Source organism: Rhea pennata, chromosome 3 (assembly GCF_028389875.1).
Source record: "Rhea pennata isolate bPtePen1 chromosome 3, bPtePen1.pri, whole genome shotgun sequence".
Lineage (NCBI taxonomy): Eukaryota > Metazoa > Chordata > Aves > Rheiformes > Rheidae > Rhea > Rhea pennata.
In genome coordinates, this window is record NC_084665.1 from 15960025 (window position 1) to 15984566 (window position 24542).

At 38.9% G+C, this 24542-nt stretch overlaps 1 long non-coding RNA gene across 1 annotated transcript in view; it reads left to right on the plus strand.

The window, feature by feature from the left end:
* The window catches only part of LOC134139142 (uncharacterized), a 204250-nt gene that overhangs the window by 172842 nt on the left and 6866 nt on the right, over positions 1-24542 (plus strand). Inside the window, exon 5 of the long non-coding RNA XR_009958080.1 lies at positions 12339-12408. This is a non-coding gene — a long non-coding RNA (uncharacterized LOC134139142). The remainder of the gene's footprint in view (positions 1-12338; positions 12409-24542) is intronic.

The window sequence follows — 24542 nt, forward strand, 5'->3', positions numbered from 1 at the left end:
TCATTATGCATAGGACATAATATTTGGGAAATTAAAAAGAAAGATATTTTCCTGTGAAACTTGTTCTTTAGGAAAGCAATAGGTTGTCTTTCATGATGAATTCAGTTAAGTACTTGAAACTTGTCCATGCCTCTAGCTCTCATGCATTTTCCCTTAAAGTATTCATATGCAGGAGATACCTTGGGATAGGCCCAAAATATTCAAAAGAGCTGAAAATCTTACATACTCTTTATTCCCAAAAGGTGTCAATAGTCCTTTTCTCAGTGAAATCCACAGCAGTGCAGATGGACTACAGCAGTGAAATCAGTCATGTTTTATATGGCAGATACAGAGTTGAGTTGAAAAGCTGCAGGTGATGGAAACAAAAACAGGCTTTTTCATTATTAGTTTGGGGAATGTCTCCTTTTCAGTGGAAAACTGGCATTTAATGAATAAGGCAAAGAGTGATGAGCAGCAAGAAACAGAATCCTTTCTTTCATCTTGATCCTCTATTGAAAATGCAGAAATAGCTGAGGTAACTTTTTGCTCTGTGTCCACTCTGTGTTTTTCTGATTTTATAGCAAGGCAAACAAAGTATATATTGGGTGTACTCTGCTCTGACTATAATGAGATAGAGCATTCCTCAAATATACATAACCTTGGCCCCTTCTTAGGCCTTGGCTGCAATCTGCTTCAAGATAACTAACAAACAAATGCCTTGAAAAGCCTTTAAAAAGATTACAAATCGTCACTGAAAGAGCATCAGTGCGATCTGCTGGGCTACTGGAGAAACAATAATAAAAGAAAACCCAATCCCCCTGCTTTGCCTGATGAATTGACTTCAGTGAGGCTTGTAATCCTTATCTGTGTAGCTTTGGGCATGTGAATAATCTCATTGAAGTCGTAGGCCCTTTGCATGCTATGACTTGCATGCCCGTCAGTGACTTGCTGGTTTGGAGCCTGAGGTCTTTGTCGTAGAGATTTGTGACAGAAATTAACTATTCCCTAACATCTGGTAGGACAAGAAGTCCTACCTGAGGCAGCATGTTGGCTCTTTTGAGGCCTGAAATCTTTCCCCCCAACAGCCTCCAGGAGGGACGGAGCCAGTGGGCATCTCTAGACAGGCGCAAGCATTTCCTTGTCTGTGGGGAGAAGAAGGGTATAAATTGAAATGTTACTACCCCCATGCATGATCAAAGAAACTGGCAAGTGAAACACTATCTCAGAGTCTGGTCTGAATCTTTTTATTTTTCCAAACACTTATTGAAAAAGAAAAGAAAATTGAAGTTCATAGTAAGAATTCCACTGATTTAGCATGTCTTGGATCAGGTCCCTACTTTTTCTTTTATCATCTTTTTTTTCATATAATATTTATTCCAAGGAGGTTCAACTAAAACACTGAAGCTTAAGAGCAACATTTTGTTTTGTATGGGTATTTCTACCTGGAGCTCAGTAAAACTGATTACTGCTTGCATCAAGAAACAAAAGGACCTGACAGTTGACTTTCCTCAATATTGGCACTTTAAAAAATGAATATTTCCTGCTTCAGAAACAGGCTGAACGAAATTTGTGTCTCATTTATCACTTAAATAGTAATAACAGTATCCGCTGCATGCTGCGGGCTGGATTCTGACATGGGTGGATTGACAATGTTCTCTCAGCGGAAGCAATAAACAGATCAATAACAAAATGCAGCCTGGGGGGCTGGAGGTGCGACAAGTCAACCATGATTTCAGAGTCTTGCTGGGACCCTTATTAAACTCATTTGTACTTCTGAGAACAACTGATGCTTCATTGGGTTAAAGGTAGCTGCAGAATATTGGTCTGAAGAACGCATGAATTGTATCGATGCCCCAGAGGAGCAGGGCTGCTTGAAAGCAGCCTGATGCTCTTCTGGAAGAGCAACACACAGTGAAATCTAAAATGTAATTAACTAAAAAGCCAACATTTTATTTGTTTTTTTTTTCCCCATCTTCCCCACAACTATTTATTTGTCAGTCATGGGTTTGATCATGCCCTTTCCTTACCTAGGAGAGGAAGGAAAACCAGGTGCTTACCAGTCCTGCCGTTCCCTTATCTACTTACTCCCCTCTAACTGACAGCAACTCACTCCTGGGTCAAGAGAATATTTTACTCCTTCTAGTCACTTTGCAGGAAGAAAGTGGTAATAAGAGGACTCAGCCTTGCACTCTCTCCTGCTAAACGGAGGAGCCAGCTGACCGCGAGGCTGTTGGGAAGAAGCTGCACTCTTCAAAGGCAGCAGTAACTCAGGCTTTGGCTTTTTCCCCAGCCGGGGGCTGTGTCTCAGTTACAGAGCCTTGGAGCAGTCTCTCAGGTCATGGTTGCTGCCTTTTCCCAGGAGATGTACCTAAAGGCATAGGCTAGCCTGAAATGTTTCTCTCATTTTTCTAGCATAGAAAAGGAAGAATGTCCCTGATTTAAAGGTCAGCACAGGTGAAAGACTGCAAGGCCTGAATATCAGATGTCCTTATCTTTTTATCAGACTTCTATGGACAAGGATGAGATCACTGACAAGAGAAACTGTGTTGTTTCGGAAGCAGTTCACGTAGCTCCCGAGGTGTTAACCTCAAACTCTGCTGTGAGCAGAGCATGGCCATTTCTCCTCCTTTTTTGGATGAAAGTGCCTAGTTCTTCTGGAAATGCCACTTTAGTATCTAATGTGCAGCATACTAAAATGAAACGCTGACTGCTCCACAATTTCTCTCTCCAGCAGCTTGATCAAGTTAGATGGTGAGCTCAGTTTCACATGTGTCTTTTTGGAACAATTTTTTTTTTTTTTTTTTTTTTAGTGAGAGGAACAAGTGACTCTCTAAGGAAAGAGTTTTCCTATGCTAGGTACGGTTGTGCCACTCCCCTCGCTCCTCGCTTTGTCTCAAGTTCTCAAGTTAGTACCCTTTCAGAAGGATCATTAAGAGTTAGGTGTAAACTCAGTGGGACTAATGTGTTTAATACTTGTCTTTCAATCAAAGACCTGATCATACCTGTTTCTACCCAGGAAAGGCTAATTAGAAATTTAAAATCTCTGGGTAAAGTGGCTTCAGCAGCTTATTATTTTTGGAAGCGTGGTGGTAAGGAGGTGATAATCATTGATCAATCGAAAGAAAAATAGACAGTTTGAAGCAGGCACATACCCTGATAGCAGGTGAGTATTTCTAAAAGCAGCCTGCAAAAAAACATTTGGGAGCACAGCATTAAGTGAAAGACATTCTGCGTTGTGTGAGTTTTGTGAGATTCCTCCTACATTCAAGAAACACAGATCCCATGCATTCCTGCAAAACAGCAGGATTGCATCAACCATGATTTCAGCCTCAGTTTCCTCTACGGGACCTGCGAGGCCTCAAACACTGGCCAGCCACCTCTGATGTCTCTGGCTGAAGATTAGCTAGACTGTTTACAGAAACCCATGGTGCCAATTAAGGACTTAGTGACTAAAGGGAAGTTGGAAGAATCTAGCTGCAAATTTTGCATAGATTATATTATTTTCAACTGAATTCACTTCAGAGCATGCACAGAATATTTTGTCACAAAAAGGTTACATTTGCAAAGCACTCAATTCCATGGGATTTTAGATACAGATTTAAATTGAAGTTGTTCAAAAATATAGGAGAAAAATTAGTCTAGGAGTCAGAAAAATAAATCAGATACAGGATAGTTTGGAGATGACCCAGAAAAGAGCACAACTGTTTTCTGTTTAAAAGAAGAACATTTTGTTTTTTTAAAAAAAGAAATAGCAATAACAAATGTCAATGCCTATGTATAAGTTTATGTTCAGTGATATATCACTCAGCACAGACATATAAATAGCTTATCCATAGCATTTAACTTGGTGAGATGGAAGCCAAAAGAGAGGAATGGTACAGAGAAACAGGCGTCACGTTAGTGATAAAGTCATCAAATTCATCCTGGATACAACAGAGAAATAGTACAAAACAGCTTACTGCTAGATTTTAGTGACTATTTAAATAGGTGTGAATTGATGCATATAAAAGAGTCCCATTATTTTGCTATTACTAGCATGCAATTACGAATAAACATGAATACATGCAGAGCTGTATCTTCATTTCAGCATACGTAGAAAAAGGATAATTATATACTGTATCCAAAATCATTGTTACGTCTCAATAGCAATCAGATGCTTAACTGTTAAAAAGTGTAACTTAGCATAGTGTATAGAAAGTTCATAGACGTTCAAAGGAAAAATAAAAAGATAAATAAAACTTTGTGTTCTAGGAGGTAACATTTCTACTTTTCACTACATGAAAGTGGATCTTACAATATTCTGTAGCCAGAGTATCTTTACCAGACAAACGTACGAAAAAATGTTATTCCATTTCAGAGCAGAAAGTTACATTTTCCTAATCATGATCAAGGTAGACGGCATAACCCAAATTGCTATACATACAGCTAGGAAGAAGCGCTTTATATATAAAGGTCTTTAGAGGTTTTCATATAGAGGTCTTAGTGGTGCTACAGCTTTGTAACATATAATACGATAAGTTGGTATACCTATTGATTTCAGGTAAGTGAATGTTTTGGACTTGACAAAAAACATAAAGAGCTCACTAAACTTCACAGAGATGTTCTCCATTATCTTAATTTTCTGAAATTTAATTCATGATTTCTTTTTCCTATAAGATTTCCAAGTGTTTTGTACAATGACAACATTTGCATTATCTTGTTGATATATAAAGTGGTGGCTAAGTTTACTTTTCATCATATTGTGCTAGGCTAGATACAGCTCTTTTTTCTCTTGGAAAATACTAAAGGAAAGTTACAAATAAAAAACACAGAAAAAATCTATGTAAGACTTCAGATGACCCAAGGAGTCCAAGAAAATGCAATATTCTCAGCATCCTAGCCTATCTCACAGAGTAGGTGGGTGATGCCGCATAAACACCTTAGTTAAAGATACGGGCAGTTGAAAGCAGTGAATGCATCAGAGTGTTCCCCATGTCATTTGGGAAGACATTACAAAGAATAATTATCAAGTCACAAAGTAATCACAAAAAAGTATCATTATACTTCCAGAGTAATTCTTTTGTTCAGTTCGGAAATGAGTTCAGCACGTACCAGGAACTGTTAATGATGAATGTCATAATGAATAGTGCTGAACTGCATTTATTTATTATTTTCCCCTCTAAAGAATTAAGATTACCTGGTCTTGTAGGACATTGCCTGACTCTTTTTGGAATATTATCACCAGGCTTAGTTTCCTAAGTCGTAATGTTTTCTGGTTTGCTTCATTATATAAGATATTTTCACCTTAATTTTTTTTAATGGTCACAAACCAGTGCAAACGTGACACAACGAAAAAGAATTTTGTACAAGAGAAAAATTAGTTCATTGTTTAAATTGAATGTCTATTTACTGAATAATAATTCCCTCTAGTAATTAGACTTGGTGTGATGGATAAACTAACACAGAAAATGAATCTGTTCTGCTATCATTCATGTGATTTTGATTTACAGTATATTATTGGAAAGCATATTTGGTGAGATAAAATTTCTGAAGGATAATTCAGTAGCACAAGTATAAAACAGAACAAAGAAGTGAAACTGTATCCTTTAAAAGTTGCAAACTGTAGGTCGGAGATTACCATCAAATATTTTTTACCTATTCAGTAAAAACTATGTAGAGATTTTCTTTCTGTCTTAGTGGGCTGATGGTATCATAGAGATTATGTGCCAGGTTCCATTACAAAATTCTCTCTCATTGAAGTTTATCAAACTTCAAAATTCGTGAGGTAAAATATGCATAAGGTCTGCTGAAGGCTATTTGCAACATCACTTGCTAATAGGTCAAAATGATGCAGTCAGTATAGATTTGTTTTTGCTTTCACATCATCATACTAAAGACTCAGTTCTTGCTTTTGTGTCTTTTTAATATCTCAGTTTTGACATGAGAAAGCAACAGTTTTAGTTTGAAATATACTACACTGTTAATCTTTAGAAGAATATTTTTTTCTTTTTGTAGAAAGAGTAAGCCCAGAACTATCTCAGGTAAATCAGCACAATTCCAATGATCTCAGTAATTAAAACAAAGCAATGCTATTTCCCTAACTTAATTATTTATACTGTATTAGCTATTAGAGTTATGAATATTGTGGAATTAATTATGTTTTTCTAATTTACACTAGTAAAGGTCCAGTATACTGCCCAATATATATAATTGGCAGGGAGTGAATGTCACTCTCTTTTGATAAGGGTAGCTTTCCTCCCGTGCCATTCATTAAAATACAAGACATGACCACCTTTTTTATTAGGGCAAAGCGTCAGCGAGTAAAGAACAGGAAACGAGAAGCCCCATGCCTGTAGTTTAACTCAAAAGCTGAATTTGTCCTCTGGTCAAAATAGTTCCAACCTTATGTTTCCAATCTGCCCGAGATGACAGCTGAGCAAAACACAAGGCCAGTTTGAGAGAGAGAGAAAGAGTGAGTGTATGTTGTGTATATGTAGGTGTGTGTGCACGCACATATGTGAGTGCAGGTGATGAGAAAGAAGTAGTGAGAGAGAAAGGATTATAATTGTTTTGAACATAGCTGTTGTGGGAAATTAAGTTACTCCTTTTTCCTCAACAAATCAAACTATTAGGGAAAAAAAATAATAATTATGAAGTCTGATAAACTGAATGAAAGACACTGATCTTCTTATCTCCTCCGAATTGCAATAAATATTTTATGACTGTGAATAACATTGATAGGGTCTACACCTCACAGGTGTGTGCACACCTGCATGCCTCCACAGGGTAAAAAGCACTTGAGGGCATCAGGCAGCTGTTTTGTTACTCCAGCAGAGGAAGCAGTAGGAGAGGTACTGGGATGTGTGTTTATTGATGTATGTTAAAAAACTCTCAAGTTTGAGGAAGGACTGTTCGTAATCTCCCTGCACTTGAAGAAGATGGGCATCTAATTGAAGAGCATGGACTAATTCAAATCTGTGCCAAGGTATTAGCAATGCTGGATTTTAATGCTCTGTATGTGATTGAATAATTGCATTAACCAAAGCCTGGGCTATTTGCTTTCCTTAAGCAATCAGGAACTCTGTGAGCAGATTCTAGTTGGGAATTATTCTCTCATTTTTATTTCTGTAGAGCTTGGCGTAAGACAAAAATTGAGGTCAGTTGAAAGACTATCTGCTGGTTTACAGAGGCTTTGGATTTGACTCTGTAGGGATTGAACTGAATTATGGATACAATGATCAGGAGTCTTGAATCTCTTTCACATGTTCCTGACCTGCATGCAAGATGTTTCACCTCTTTGGGCCTCTCTCCCTCACAACAGGATGCAGCTCCATTTATGATGTGCATTAGCCATCCTAAGCACCGGCTGTAAATCTCGTGGAATGAAAGGAAATAAGCTATTCATTTAGGAAATAGATGGGACAAGAAGAGAAAAATTCTATTAGGTAAAATGAATCTGCTCCCTTTTGTAGGACAAGTATAATTATTTGTCTTGCAGAACAATTTCTTTACAGATCATTTAAAGTGTTAATTAATTAAACTATAAATATTAATTAGACTATAAATTAATACATTTATCTGCTACTATTTATTAATACTATTAATATTAAGAGGAGGACAACACAGAAAGAAAAAGAAATAATGGAATTAGGAACAATTTTAGGAAGAATGATTTTGTGATTAGTGGAGACAGAAATCTCAGTTAAGCTTCTGCTCCTGTAGAAGTTCCCTAGGTAAATTTGGATAAACCATTGAATGCCTCAGTCTCTCATTTTTAGAATGGGTGTATTAATTTCTACATTTTTGGTATTAATTTTGTGAATGTTTTTAGGACAAATTCATCTTTGGATGAATGTTTGTATAATCCAAGACACTTGCAACCTCTCTTAGGACATCATCAAGGAAACAGCAATAGGCTTTTCATTTCCTTTCTCTCTAAGTATTTAGTAGATCTTGCACAGTAGTTGTTCAAAATTCCTAAGGCCAATAAAAAAGGCATGAATCATTAAGACTTATATGGTCTCCTATTTAAAAGAAAAAAATAAAATTATTCACTTACTTCCCTTTACTCCTTCTTTAATGTGGTGTCAATACAGACCGGTCTAGTCAGGGAGACTGGACGTACCCTGGAGTTTCGTGTACTCTCTAGACCAGGTTAGGGTTGATTATTTCCATTTTCACTTCCTTTTGCCAATTTAACGGTTATATGCCATTGCCAGTTCCACTCCTTTGGAGTTATCTCACCTTCTAGATGTTTTTTTGCCACCTATTATGCTGCTTGTCTATTTTTGATTTAGGATTGATATGATGTTAGAAATGAAAAAGAAGTGTTAAACTACCTCAGGGGAAATATACACCCAAAACCCTTGGTAGTAATTCTGCATTTCAGGAGAAATTGCTCCTATCTTTCTTTTCTTTTAAGGTGCATGAGTAAAATTTGGCTTATTCATGTTGGAGCTTTGGAGGGATTTTTGTAAATAACTTTGCAAATAATTGTGTCATTTGTGCAATGTTGATACATGACATTGGAACTGCTGTTTAACTAGCCAAGGAATTTATGTAGCACTGAATGGTGCATTAGCTCAGCTCTGGCGTTCTTAACAAGCTTTAACTTTTAAGGTTTCCATTCAATATGGTCAATACTTTAATTGAGGTAAGCCCACCATATAGAAGGAAGCCTAATGTATTTTCACTAGTGTTCAAGGGCAGAAGAAGGGCAATTTGCAGGATTCTGACATTTCTGTTATTCATAAAGCTTTCTAGAGAACTTAAAAATTTTCTGGATTTTGCTTTAAAAGCTGCAAAAGGGGAAATAAAGAGCACCAGCAAATGCTTCCATATGTTTGCTTATTTTTTGACACTGGGGACTCTAAAAAGATTTCTTTACAGAAATTGTGATAGAGAATGAAGAAGAGTCAAGTGCTTGCTAAATGCTTTGTTGAAAGAGTGGTTTTCTTTTTCTTTTTTTTTTTTTTTTTTTTGCATATATACTTAGATTAAATGAAAGTAGCAGAATTCAGCTACACCTTTTGCCATGCTAAAGATTCTGTGATGTTCTTGCCAGCTGGGGTGCTGGGTTAGGAGTCTCCTTTGGTTTTTCCCTATTGCTGTAGTGTCTGATGTGCTGTGCTGGCAGCATCATCACAAAAGCAGGCCATAGCCAGGAAATCTTTCCCCAGTTATTTTCAGGCTGTTCAAATCTGTGCAATGGCTTTGTGCATAATGGCCCTTAAAGAAGAGACAGGTCAGATACGGTATTTTTGTATCACTTTTTTCACTCCACTGAGTAGCTGGCTGCTACAGCTCATGATCTGGCAAGTTAATTGCAAGCATATTTATTCGAATGGTTTAACCTTCATAAACAGTGAATGAGAAAGAGACCCAGAGGTTGCAGGGCAGTGGGATGAGGGACAGGGTCTAGAAAGAAAGAAGAGAATGGAAAACTTGAGACTGTGCTGATAGGACCAGGGCTGTAGGAGCAAAATATTTTCCTTTATTTATGATATTTTCTGTGCAAGGAAAACTCAGGAAATCACTAAACTACTAATCTTACAGAGACCATGAGCTTGTAAGTCATGGCAGGTGTGTCTGAGCACAGCTGGGGTTGCACCACTGCAATTTTCTCTGTCCTACTGTTCACAGTAGCCCAACAGTGTCAGGCAATAATGGGCTGCTGCAGCATGCTGTGACCAGCCCGTGCACAGCAGATAGAGAGCTGGGACAAAAATGAGGAGAACCAAAATGCGAATCTTTCACAAGAGAGATAAATGATGCAGTCTGACGCTGTTTCAGGGCACCTTTGGTCTTGCGATGAACTGGATGCTGTCCCATGCCACAGGGGTGACTACTGTGCCTCAGCAGCCTCCTGATCTCGTGTCCTCTCTGTCCCACCCTGACAGTCCCCCTCCGAAAACCACAAGGCAGTGGATGTCCTTTCTTCTGAAACGGACTCAGCAAGCCCATCAAGAGCTGAGCTCTGGTCACTTCTGGTATTATTGGCACGGCTGTGTGTTGTGGTCTCCTACGATCTGGAGGCCACATGCAATGAAAGTCTTGTTAGTTAACTGTAGAGGCTGAATGAGTTTTGTGCCAGTTCCTTTCCATACCTTTTGGAATAATTTGAGGTTTAGTGTTTCCTTGCCTAAATGAGAAAGCTTAAGTTTTTACCCCATACTATTTTAAGAATAATAAAAGAATAATATTGTCCTGATTTTTCTTATACATTTGTTAGTTTGTTTACCTTTGGAAGGACTGCAGAAATCCCTGTGTTTGTACTTGCAAGATCTGCATGTTCCTATTAGGGCAAAGTAGTTACTGTTATTCATTAGAAAAGGTACTGCCTCATCTACCAATTGTAAAGTATGCATGGCAGGAAGGATTGAGGAGGAAATCTAAAATACACTGGTCCTAAATCATAATAATTAGGTCCTTGACTACACAAATGAATCTAGAGACAGCTTGCTGAATTTACACCAATCTCCATTAAAGTCAGAGCAGTTCCAGGCAGGAGGCTGCTTGCAAAGGTATTTCCAGGAATATATAGTATAACTTGTGACTGTAGCTAATTCATTTCCCCTTTTCAAAAATAGCTGAATATCTCATTTTAAAAATAGATCTGTTAAGCTATTTGCATTCCTGACACTGTAAACTGTGTCCACAACAAATGTGCCAATGGTTTGGATAGCTGAACTGGAAAATGAGAAGTAAGGAGCCATAACGGTATCTTTAAATTCAAAGTCTGGACCAGAAGTGCAGGTCAAAAATCAGTGGCTGTGATGAATTACTCTCACCTTTTTAAAGAATGTGCAGACTGTGAGAAAAGCCTTCACACTAGATGTGTCAGGTTTAATACATTTTTAGTGTATATGTATGTATACATGCTTGTTTCCAGCTACTTGCAAAACATAACCGCCCATAAGAAGGACATATGACAGAGTGGGAAAGGCAGTGAGAATGAAAGTAAGAGAGTTTTAGTGCTGTGAAACAGGGGCATCAAAGTAATTGAAGAAGAGTAAAATGTTAAGGGAGGCTTTGGCAGCTGAGTGTTTGCCCAAGTCTGTAGATTTGTATTACAAATGAGTACAGTGTAGTAACTAGACCAAACGCTTGATGAACCAAGAGCCAATCCTGTATGGCTCAAGATAAGCGATAATGTTTTGATTGATTTGATTTGAGGAAAAGCAGTAGCGAGTCCCAGACACTTGTCTCTTTTATTGACTTGAACATTAATTAATTAATGCTCAGGTTTCACATTTCCACATGGTGTTGCAAAATTATAGGACTGAATTAATTATTTGGGTAATCAGTGAATCCCATTAGGTGAAACAATATGGACTTGTTCAGGAGCTTAAACATTATTCAGCATTAGTGTAGCAGTTGTATACTAAATATACCTTCCATTAGTTCTGGTTCATTTTAATCTTCCTGCAAAAACTGTCCAGTGAAGCTCTGAGAAAGAGCAGAATGAGGGGGCCAGGCTGCTGCAGCAGGGTGGATGCCCCTGCTCCCTGCCCCCCCCCCCAGGGCATGGTGCTGCTCCTAGGGGTGCAGGTGGCAGGAAGAAACCTGGCTTTCAGTAGGAGGCCTTCAGCGAGGTGGAGAAGGCACAGGCAGGCGCAGCCTGAAGCCCCGATGCTGCTGCGCGGGAGTTTCATCTCCTCCTGGAGCAGTGCTGTCACATCGGTCATCTTAAAAACCATCTTCACTGCACGGATATGGCTACTCCTGGCTATGTTTAAATCGAAGATTTTGTTGTTAATTGGAGAACTAGAATACCTAACGACGACAACGATGCTTGTGCTCTGGAAGAGGCAATTTTGGGGGAGGCAGTAATGGATACGGAACCTTTCCCCTTCCCAGTCCTCACAAGGGCAGCCACGACAGGAAATCCTTACCATATGCTATTTTGTGTATCGTCAATGTGAAATGAATAACGAGACTGGACAGGTTCTATATTGCATAAAATAATTTTACAGCTGGTGTCTTTGGGGGCTCTGCACTTGAAGATCTCAGGAAAGAGTATGGGGGAAGTGAGAACTCTTAAGAAAAACGCAGGCCTACGCTAGGAATCATCTCAAGTGACGACGTTTTCGAACACCGAGCTTGGGAAGCTGCCTTCAATATTCACAGTCTGTGAACCTGAATTCTTTAATACACTTTCTTCTGGGCTCTCAGAAATGATGCAAATGATTTATTCCTGATTAATAGCACTCTCCAAAACTTTGACCTGAATTTCTTTTACCCACTAGAGTTGCACAGTGAGAGTCTGAACTTCTTCACAGTGACCTGCCAAAGCTCCCGCTAGAAGCGTAGCCCACTAATTCTGGAACTATTAACCCATCTGAGCATATATTAATGAAATCATTCTCTGTTCATTTCAGTCCTGCTGCTGAAACGCATAGAGGAAGAGTTTCTCCACACGCTTCATGTGCACTTGTCCTAGGATATTGTGTGAGTACTGTGTACTTCAAATTCATTTGCTGTTTTGGTTTCTCTAGCAACTAGAAGGTGCCTTTGATCCCTCCACCATCTCTTTGTTTTTGCATTTTGATGATTTTTTATCATGAATTCATGTTTAATTCATGTTGAAGTGATGCGGTAAGTGGTAACACTCAAAGAAAAGATACTTATTGCAAAATCAAACCATATTCATTTGAACCCTGTATGGACTACTCTATTCCTTTGAAGCAGAAAATATTAATGAGGACAGATATTAAGAAAAAGATACTTCTGCTAAGTCACATTTATTATCTCATCTGAGGTTACAGTGGAGGTAGATCTATCAGATGAAAAATGAGTGTGCTTTGAGTAAACTTTTGTTTGAAATACATTGACAAGTGACTAATTGTTTTGTGTTAGGTTTTTGATTTTTGTATTTTTATCTCTGTGTTACATATTCATTGATAGCCATGAATTTTATGGACAGTGCCACATGCATAATTAATATGACACATGCACAAATGTAAAATATGGTCAGTAGGATCATGCTTTTCCTCTGGAAAACCAAAGGGAAAACAAGCTTCATGTAGCTTGTGCTTTTTATGGGCAGTTTTCATCATTTTAATAAGAGGCTTTCTGTGCAATTTTTTGGCTTTTTTTTTTTTGATTGTTTTATTTTTTGCAATGAATCAGATTGCGATTGATACAAAGGAAGTGTATGTATTTCTGTTAAGGGAAAACACAATTGTCTTGATGTCAGAGGCGAAATGGTGAGATGCTTGCAGCCCCCTTTGGCATGGACTGTGTACATCCCAGGGCTGATAAACTGGGTAAATGTCACAGTATGACACTTAGAACGGTCTGAGGCCTGGACGACACCTGCGTGTGTGGGTTTTAAAGGATTAGTCACTGTGCAGAGCAACTAAACTTATCTCTACAGCTTCTGAACCATCTGCAGCTGTCTAGGTTTGTGCCACATTGCTACAAAACAGTGTTCAGATATTAATGAAGCTTCCTGAGTATCTGAGTTTTGAAATAGTAGGAGAGGGTCATAAGCATTTGTGATAAGGCCCAGAATATTCTCCTAGAGTACTCTCTCTCTCTCTCTCTTTTTTTTTTTTTTTTTTTTTTAGTAGATCTTAACAGCTTCCTTATTCTTTGATGGTGTTAACATTCACTCCAGGGTGCAATATAAAGAATTCTGTTCTCCCAAGGTAGCCGCTCTTGTGTAAGAGTGGGTGTTCGCTGTTCAGCGTGCCAATGCGCTCCCTCTGCTCACGAGGTCAGAGCCAACGAGGTGCAACAGGACAGTTTGAGTGACAGATGGGATGATGTAAGACGTTTTATGCTGTGGTTATATTTTAAGGCAAATGAAAAGCAGACTATCAAAGAGCAATTATGACTTAAGAGAAGAAAATAATTGCAAGTGCATAATAGCTAAATTGGATTATATTTTAAAGTATGTAAAATTGAACTTGAAGTTCAATCAACGACATTGATAGGACAGAATTTTAAGTCAGTTACATGCAACAGTTTATTCCTTTGAACAGAAAGGAACTTATTTGAAAATTTCAGGTCATTGATTTTGTTTGGGATTTCAGTAGATATTGAAGTTGTAGTTTGCCTTATACTGGACTATTTCCTGGTTTCTTGAGCACTGTGAAGTTGCATCTAAACAGAGACTTCAGCTTTGGAAACATTGTAATTGTCATTCATAATGATGGCAGGTATTTGGATCATATGATACTTCTGAAATGAGCTGATATTGTGGAGCAACGAAGGCTACTAAGGAAAAAAAGAAAGCCATGTGAGGCACAAAGTGAACTCTAGTGTGTCTGGGCTTTCACAAAAAGTCCTTCATTGGACTGGTCAGAAAAGGAAAAGCATTCTCGATTGTGAATATAAGACATAGAGTAAAGGTAAGCAAATTAGCTTTCATACTCTTCTAGATGTAATAAAACAAAAATAATAACTCCAAATTTATAAGCGTTTAATAAAGTTACTTTCTGATCAGATTACTTCCTGGCCATGGCATATCAACTGTATTGCTACTTTCTCCTCCTTTTTTATGGGTTAGAAATCACGTAAAAATGTGTCTCCCATTACATGGAATTGGCTCTGATGAACAACTGCCGGGTTCTACGTGAAAGAGATGGGAAGAAAGTGGAAATGGGGAGAAATAAAAACAGGTGGCAAGGGGCCCAGGAACAATAAAAGTCTGAATGAGAACACCTTTATCACTTCTGCAACGGCAGTTTAAAGGTCCAAAGAGAGAAATAGATTTTGTAAATCAGACTAAATATTTTCTACAGGGTGCAATGTGCAGCTTAAGAACCCAGTTGGGAAAAATAGCTTTTGCAAATCAGAAAAGAAAACATGTTGTACTGGCTACTGTTTAGGAGCAGGGGAAGATAGGAAAAGGAAATACCTTTTACGTGGCAAAAGAACAAACATATATCTGTTTCAATTGTCCTTAAAAATGTTATGTAAAGGAAACCTTTTGCACTGTATACCTGTGTTTATTGGTTCCTATAAAGTCAGCAAACCTCACTGTTTATTTTTAAGCATCATTTATTGACATGTATTTTTATTTTAAAGAACTATTTGCACAAATAAAAACCATCTCCTTTATAGAGCAGTCTTCTTACAGAATCTACCACCAGTTCAACAAACCTTTTGAAATAATGGAAAATGAGCAAATGTATTGGATGGCACCTCTTGTTTTGAAATTAGAAACAGAAGGATTAAACAAGAAATTACTACTGGTGACCGAAAACAAAGGGAGGACATTGATAGTGGAAATGGGGCTTAGGCAAATAAGGACAACTTGATTACTAGTAGAAGATTGAGGAAGATTTGTTAGCACTGTGGAAGAGTATTGAAATTGCAAGGAGTCATTTAAAATCTGTGGGGTGTTTTTGTTTTTCCTGTCTGATCTATCTTTCTTCAAGATGGCAGGAACTGTACACAGGTTGAGAACAAAATAGACTGGCAGAGAACATACTGAATGTCTGCCCACTCATTTTTTACATCAATAAGAAATTGAGTAGGAAAGATTAGAACACTGAAACATTTTTCATCTTATCAAAAAAAAAATTACAAAATATTCCTTTTAGCTTTTTTTTGGCAAAATCGCACTTTGGGATTTTCCTCTAAATTAGTATGCCTTGGAACAGGCTCTCTTAAAATTGCCCCAATTTTCAAGTAATCACAAGAGAGGGGACTGTCTTATTTTTGCTCCCTGCAACTTAAATGCTAAAATAACCATCACCATAACAAGTAAAATGATGTATTTCCACTGTCAAAGAAAAATGTTATGTTGGCCAAGATGTTTCCTCCTTCTCTGGGTCATGTTATTGTTATTGATGGGAGCTTTGGGTGCCTGTTCTGTTGCCAGGGAGTGTGCTGGGAAGGCATGTATATTCCTCCTCCTTGTAATAGTACTTTTTTTTTTTGCTTTGACATCTGTTGTCTTGAGTTTAATACATTTTTTCTTTTGATCTGACCACTTGTAAGTGTCACACTGGTGTTTCCAGGCTGATTAGTGTGACTGCTTTGAAAGAAGATGGTATTAAATGGTATTTTTTTTTCCATAAAACTTGTGACTGCTGCTGTATAGCTGCCTAAAGAAGCATTCCTACTCAAGCATAAGGATAGTAAAAGTTAATATCGAGTGTGAACTCGACTGGACTGTAGATCTTAAGTTTTGGAATGAGCTCAGTGAAGTATTGCACTTTGTCCCTTAGAAAAAGGCATATTTGGTCTAACATCTCCCTTTCCAGAAAAACAGCCCAATTACGCTGTATTTCAAAGCTACATTCTAGTCAAAAATTAAGAGAGCTAAACTGTGGTACAGTAGCCATTACCAAACTTTCCTAGGAATGAATGCATACATCCTGTTTTGTTTTAGTTTTTTTTTTTTTTTTTTTTTTTTTGGTTGTTGTTGTTGGTTGGTTTTTTCCTTCCTCCTGAGGACTGCTGCTTTGAAGTGTCATGAATCTGTGCAAAATCACCTTATTCAGCTAGCAAAGCAGAAAGCTGACTGGATGGCTCTGTGGCTAAGAAATAGTCTACTGTGATTCGGTGAGAAAATAGTGGTACGCGTTTAGTTAATTTACAGGTGATGGAAAGCAACGGATCATATTTTAATTCAGATAGTCTGGGGATCATCAGAAAGGTAGTTTACTAGATGGAAGACATATTACAAAAATGTAGAATTTTTGATAGACAAGTAGATTCTGAACCTATTTTCTGTATACATTTTAAAAATGCATACGTAAGGCAATGAAGTTTATATTTCACATGAATCTGTGCTGCTTTAGCACTTCCCAAATGGAGTTTTCAGATCTTGATTTCATGCTGTCCAGGGATATCCTTACAAATACAAAACAAAACAACCTGTAATGTTTAATCTCAGAGGCAGCTCAGGGGAATCATTGTCAACTAAGACCTAATTTTCCAGCTCAGAATCTTAAAAAGGAAGTTGTCTTAGAGGATAAAGCTGCACCAGAATAAGACAGTGTTAAGATAAATGATAAGAAGTAGAAGTCAGGAGCACAGGAGAACTGTAGTTGCTTCTTTTGTTAGTTTGCAAATTTGCTGTTCTTGAGCATCTTGCTTATAAAGCTGCAAAACTGCTGTTGGAAGGAACAAGCTACATTCCTCCACCCCGCCCCCCCCCCCTTTTTTTTGGCAAAGTTAGTTTTAATTTAAGTTACTAGTATCCTGAAATAAAGCCCATGTTGAAAAGTTGACTTTTCTTCAAGTTGCATCTTCTGATAGACTTTCCCTTTGGTTGTTTTGTCCCCAACTCTGATATTTCCCATAGGGCCTAACATTTCCAACAGAATTAACCTAGGAGTTACAGTCAAAACTTACAGTGACTAATTAAATGTAAATATTTGAATGATAGGTATGTTATATAAAAATAATAAGAGGTTGTATCTTGTCTGCAGTTTAAGAATGTAAAATGTTCAGTTATAAGTAACTATGAAACAAAGTGAAAAGTTCAGTTATCCATGACTCTGTTACGGACAGCGGGCAGCCGCTTCGTTCTTCCTCTTCATTACTGCAGCTCTGGGGTCCCTGTGCTGGGAGTAGAGTGTAGTGGGAGGTGTTCAAAGATGACACCTGCAGCTCTGGGGATGTTTGAGAAGCTGCTGTGGAGCCAAGTGGGAAAACTGGCTGGCCGGTGGCGGGGGATTTGAGAAGAGGAGCTGTGAGCCCGTGGCTGCTGTGGATGACAGCTCCGGAGAGGGATCGCAACGAGGACTCTTGCAAAGAGGGGCAGTGGAACAGGACTGGTGGAGCCATTTAACCAGCACTGTGAATAACATGAATAATTTTCAGCTGAAGAAGCAGAAATATGGATTTTATCTCCTGCTTAAAGTAGGATAAGGAAGGGTGTGTGGCAATGGGGGCTTAATTTTTTTTCTCTCTTTTTTTGTTTTGCTTCACTACTGTGATTAAGGTCTATATGCTGTCTCCGGAGTCCTGCTGTGAACTATCAGTTTGGAATAGAAGTTAGGTAATCAAAGGGCATTATCTCTGATTTTTTTTTTTTTTTTTTTTTTGAGCTCTGGGAAATCATTATTTCATTTGAACTGTCTTGCTGAGCACTTAAATAATACTACATCCTGTAGGACAGGTTTTATTTTTTCTTGTTTTTGATTTTGAGGCACAAAAGATGGTGTGTGTGTGTGTGTATATACACACATAAACACACTACTAATAACAATCTGAGACTTAGTGGTTTATTCCACTCTGATAGTGTCAATAAAAATAAAAAAAATTATATAAGAAAAATGTTCACTGGTGGGTGTTTGGATTTTAAACTACTAGATTCCTGGAGATAGTAACCAGTGTGTTAGCTCCTACTTATGCTTTACTGTTCTAGGGGAGGAAAAGGTACACTGAAAGGCAAATTAATCTTCAGAAGAGACAGACATGAGTTGGTTTGCCTCTCCTTTTGTCCAGTGTTGGTCAGAGAAGCTCCACTTTTACAATTTTGCAACTGTAAAATTAAAAGAACCCCTAATACTATCGATTTTTTTTATTTTTTTTATTACTGTTGAAAATGTTATCAAAAGGAGGAGAATATTCATTGTTATAACTAGGAAAGGCTGTGCCTTCTAAATACATAAAAATATTTTTTTTCCTGTAACAAAACCGTTATTGAAATACAAGTATTTGTGCTTGAATATAAAATTAATAAGGCCTACAGAAGCGCAATGCAGCAGTCGCATACTAGTACCTTCGAATGATGTAGTGCAGCAGATTTTAAAGGTAGAATCTTATATCCTAAGAATGCCCTGTGTGAACAGAGAGTCTCTATTGCAGTGGCTTACTAGCTTGTTTGAAGAGCCATGCTCTTCATGACTCATTTCTTCTAGTTCCACTGTGAGGATAGGCAGACCTAGCTTGGGTTTAAATATGTGCATCTCTGATTAACTTCTATGTTTCTCAGGAATCCTTTGCATATATTTTAAGGAGCACTTCAATTTTAATTTTTTTATTGGAGCTTCAAGGTGTACACCAGGTTATATTGAAACAACTCTTTGTCTACATCTAACAATATTAAAATTGGTACTTGATGAAAAGAAGTGAAACTCACAGAAGGCATCAGTGGATTTATTTGCTGCAGTACAAGTACCTTTTTCAGAACTGGGTGGAAAAAGAAAGGTACACTTCATTTATTTTCTTGCAGTGCTTGCGGTTAGTTGCCAGTTTGTCAATGAGGTGCTCCAAAAAGGACATTGAATCATGACAAGAACTGTCAGTGCAGCTGTGTTTTTCCATCAAAATGACATGAAACAATAAATTTCATGTGGTTCTGAAGCAAAACTGTTTAGGCTCTAGCTTGCTTGAAGCAATGCCCAGATTTGCTTTTAAAGTTCTGAAAACTTTTTGACTGATATTTAGGTAAATAGTCTGCGGGATTCATGTCTGGCTATCTTTATTTGGTTCATATACCAGTTACTAAGATTTGTCCCAAACTATTTTCACGTACTATTCTGTGCGTGTCTTACATGCCTTTTGTAATGATTTCTACCATGAGGAGCTAGGAGGAAGGCTATAGGCTATTTCTTTTACAACTGTTTAAGCCCTTTTTCCTTCTATTCGACACAGAAATGGAACTTAAAGCACATTTTCTCTGAAGAGTGAGATAAATATCACTCCATTCAGCAAATAGTACCTCTCACTGAAGTTATGATGACTTTTCACAGAAGCTATCACATGTTGTGGGATGCTCATGCCTAAATTATTGGGAGATTGCAGTGCTTTGACCTATGGATAGGAAAAAATACCAGCCTGAAAGTTATGCAATCCAGTCAGCTCTAGTCTGTGGTGAGTCAAGGATCCTTCACACTTGACAGCAAAGTGCACAGCTCATTATTATAATGTAACTGGAAGCAGCAGTTACAATTGAGGAGTTCTGTAGAAAAGCTAGACAATGGTTTAATTTCTCTTTTTATGTCAGGGTCCAGGAAGGTTCAAAGAGATGTATGGAACCTTTATCCTTCGTGTGTTAGAATTTTCTCCTCTTCTTCTGCATGTTGTCAGCAAAGGGCTTCTGTAAAAGTTGCAATATATTCAGGTGCTGCAATGTTCTGAGAATAGGGCAGCTTCAGAGAGAATATTGAAGAGACTTGTCTTCTGATACTGTCAGTCATGAAACCCACTGTTTTGTAAGCTGGTCACATATCGCTGGTGATGCGTACTAATCCACTTTCTGCCTCTAGCATCACCTATTTTATTTTCTATCCCAGTTTCATACCTCTTTTTGGCAAAACCACAGGGGAAATATATTTCAGTGACAGTATATGGTAATTTTGCTCTATGCACTCCAGCTCATTACACAATCCTTGTCTTTCTAAAATAGAGAAAGGATTTACGTCTCCCACTATTATTTCTGCCACACTAGTAGTTCAGTGAAAGAGCTTTGGGGTGGTTGGGAGTAAATTTAATTTTCCGTGCTGTTTCATGAAGTGTGGATCACTTTCTAGCAGATGATGTCACTGACAATTTATAAGTTTTTCTTTCCCTACTCCTGGGTAGGAGGGATCATAGGGATGTTTTTTGTCATGCTAGTGTGGTTGGGGTAGAGGGAACAATGTTCCAGATTGTTTGTTTCTTTGTTTTCCAGTAGGGATAAGAAGCAAAGTTAGGGCAGGAAGTGACATCTTCAGTCTCTGGCTGGGATTTTTCCCAGGAGGAAAAGAAGGTGATCAGGAGTAGTCACCATGGATTCACCAAGGGGAAATCCTGCTTAACCAATCTGATCGCCTTCTCTGATGGAATGACTATCTGGGTAGATGAGGGGAGAGCAATGGATGTTGTGTACCTTGACTTCAGCAAGGCTTTTGACGTTGTCTCCCATAACATCCTCCTAGGCAAGCTCTGGAAGTGTGGGTTAGATGAGTGGACTATGAGGTGGATTGAGAACTGGCTGAAAGGCAGAGCTCAGAGGGTCATCATCAGTGGCACAGAGATTAGCTGGAGGCTTGTAGCTAGCTATGTTTTGCTGGTGTCAGTACTGGATCCCATCCTGTTCAACTTTTTCATCTGTGACCTGGATGAGGGGACAGAGTGCCTCCTCAGCAAGTTTGCTGGTGATACCAAGCTGGGAGGAGTGGCTGACACACTTGAGGGCTGTGCTGCCATTCAGAGAGACCTGGACAGGCTGGAGAGCTGGGCAGAGAGGGAACCTCATGAGGTTCAAGAAGGGCAAGTGCAGGGTCCTGCATCTAGGGAGGAATAACCCCACACACCAGGACAGGCTAGAAAGCAGCTCTGCAGACAGGGACCTGGGAGTCCTGGTGGATGGCAAATTGGCTATGAGCCAGCAATGTGCCCTTGTGGCCAGGAAGGCCCGTGGTATCCTGTGGTGCATTAGGAAGAGTGTTGCCAGCAGCTCAAGGGAAGAAATCCTTTCCTATTCACTCTTGGTGAGGCCCCGTCTGGAGTACTGTAATCAGTTCTGGGCTCCCTACTACAAAGAGACATGGAACTAATGGAAAGTGTCCTGTGTGGAGCTACAAAGATCATTAGGGGACTGGAGCATCTCTCACATTAGGAAAGGCTGCAAGAGCTGGGCCTGTTCAGCATGGAGAAGAGAAGATTGAGGCAGCATCTTATCAATGTGTCTAAATATCTGAAGGAAGGATATAAGGGCCAGACTCTCTTCAGTGGAGCCCAGTGACAGGATGAGCAGCATGCTGTGAGACTGCAGGCCAAGTGCTGCCTTTCCTGTGTTTTCGGATGAGAACCACCTGTGTGTGTCTGGGGGCAGAAATGGATCCTAGGTTTGACCAGCTGAAAAACAGAAATTTCCACTTGAGCACAGGAAAATACTACTTAACTGTGAGGGTGGTTGAGTTCTTACTGGAAGAGGTTGCCCAGAGAGGGTGTGGATTCTCTTTCACTGGAGATATTCAAGGCCCGTCTGGATGCAATCTTTTCTAACATGCTCTACGTGACACTGCTTGAGCGGGGAGGTTGGAGTAGATGATCTCCAGAGGTCCCTTCCAACCTCAACCATTCTGTAATTCTGTAAATTAAAGTAAGTCAAGATCTGCAGTTTATATATTTTTTTTTCCTCAAAGTGAATTTTGTTTCTATACAATTTTATCCAAATTGTGTAACTTGCTGTAGTGAAAATCTGTTTTGGCTACTGAAATGTGGCCTTCTTGTGCATATGCATTATGATTCAGTCTTTAATCACACTTCCCCTAGGACCTTTTCTCTTTTGGTGGACCATACTTGATTATTTACTGTAAGTACATATACTGCAAAGAAAAACAGGTAACAATTCCACAGATTTATTAGATACCGCACAGAGGAGCATCACAAACACCCCATAGATGCTGATTTTAGCTTCACATTAGTCTATGGGGTTAAAGGCATGGCAATGTTCATGTTTTACAGACTGGGAATTTAGAGAAGAGAGATTAACACCAGAAATACTAACTAGTTGTTGGCAGCTTGTCCAACCAATATGGTTCTTGTTATTTTTTTTATTTTTTTGTATGGAACACTGCTTTCATTGCCTTCCATTGTGTCTGTGGGTGCTCAGCTTTTCTGCAGATTAGATCCAAGGATTTTTGAATGGCCAAATGAGCGCACAGTTAAGCAAAGTTTCTAAAAGTTCTTGACACGCATAATTCCCATTGCCGCCAAAGGCATTTATGGTCCTAAAAGATCTCTGTGACCTCTTGCAAAAGATTGATCTTAACTAATTTGCTTAATCTCAGTAGAAATGCTATGGCAGAAATAATAGAATCTGATTCCTTGGAGAAGCATTTACTTCTCTTACAAATGATTACTCTCCCTTTAACTCTTCCAATCTTATGCTTCATTCCACCCTATGTGGTGAGGATGTGATAGAAAGATGCATCTTCACCTACCTGGAGGGAGGGTTGGTTGGTTTGTTTGTTTGTTTGTTTATTATTTTAACCCATGTTTTGGGTAGTCCTTGCTGGCTCCAATCTCTTTTTCTGCTCTGTGCCATAGGCATGCTGTGAGACTGCAGGCCAAGTGCTGCCTTTCCTGTGTTTTCAGATGAGAACCACCTGTGTGTGTCTGGGGGCAGAAATGGGTCCTAGGTTTGATCAGCTGTAAGAAATAAGCTGAATAATATATAGCTGCCATTTCAGAACCTGGGCTTTATGATTTTACCTGAGTGTTTGCAAAGTGCTAGATCATACTTTAAAGGAACTCTCAGTAAACCCCAAAATAATTACCACGTAACTTAACACAGGAGAGCATTATGGCATCTCGGCCTTACGGGACTTCTAGAGGTATGCTTGTTGACTACCCTGGTACAACAGTGACAAATACACCAGAGGTACTGTTCAGCACTTTCGTGATCTTTCCCCAAACAGTCATGTGAGCTTCTACTTCCACGTGTTCCTTTTGCAAAGCTAACATGGCACAGTAGCCTTACATGCCTTGCATCTTTTGCATGGAGTAGATGTTATGAGGAAACCTGCCCACATGTCCAGTGGGACAGTATATTCTCCCACCGTGAAAACTGGGCTTGCAGACACCAGCCAAGCTCGGAGGTGTTTTGAGAAGCACACAGGTATCAGCTAAGGTACAATGGACTGAGCCAGAGTAAAGCAATGTTGGAAAAGGCAAGAGGAAAATATTTTTTGACTGGATAGCTACAAGGGATGTAGTGATAAAATGTGAAGAAACAGTAGGGAAGTACCTGTTAGGGCTAGAGACTACCTCATTTCTCCCATCCTAGTATGTAGTTAGCTTTCTCTCACAGAGGCAAAAAGTATAACTTGAGAAAGAGAAATGGAAACTGGATGGACATAATGGTAACTGGGAATTTTTTGAGGAGGAAGACTGAGACAAAAAGTAAGCAACAGGTAGCTGACTGCAGGGTATATGTTTAATGTCAGTCTAATGTAAGATTAACATAAAATATATCTTGCAGATCAGAACTCATTTTTTTTTTTTTTTTTTTTGCTAGATCTAAGTTTGCTAGGTTTCATTTTGCAAAAGTTTTCAAGTTTTAACTTGAATCTAGACTTCATGGTGATTTTAGTAGCTACATGTTTGGCAAAATCTTCTGTTGGAGAAAAACCTGTGTGCCTATGACTACTGGGCTAACGGTATTCTTTGAGGTAAATGTATTTTTTCACCACTGCACATGCAAATTGCTTCTTCCCTTCCTATTATAATGGGGGGGGGGGGGGCGGGAATCAGTTCAGCTCCCACCAGGCAGTAGTCAGTTCCCCTCTTTAACTCATAGTCCAGCCTATAGGGTCCTTCTTCCTCTGTCCTAGAGGCCATGCCTGGACTGTTCTTCATAAATCCAGTCAAGTTATACGTATAGGAAACTATGTGATATTAATAGGTCTCCTCTCCTACCCATCAGACTTGCAGGCTACAGATAAAGGGTGCAAATAAAGCACCAGCTTAGCCTATAGTCTTCTGGGTAGAAGATGTTGTTGCCACTTCGCATCCTGCACCTTATCCTGACTCTTACTCATCTCAGAGTTGTTCCAATCTGAACTTAGACATTCTGACTCCACCAAAACGGAGGAAGAAGGCTTGTTCAAAGTCTTCATATTCCTGATCCCACCACACTAGCGAGCTCTGTGATATAATACTCCTATACATATTTATGTATG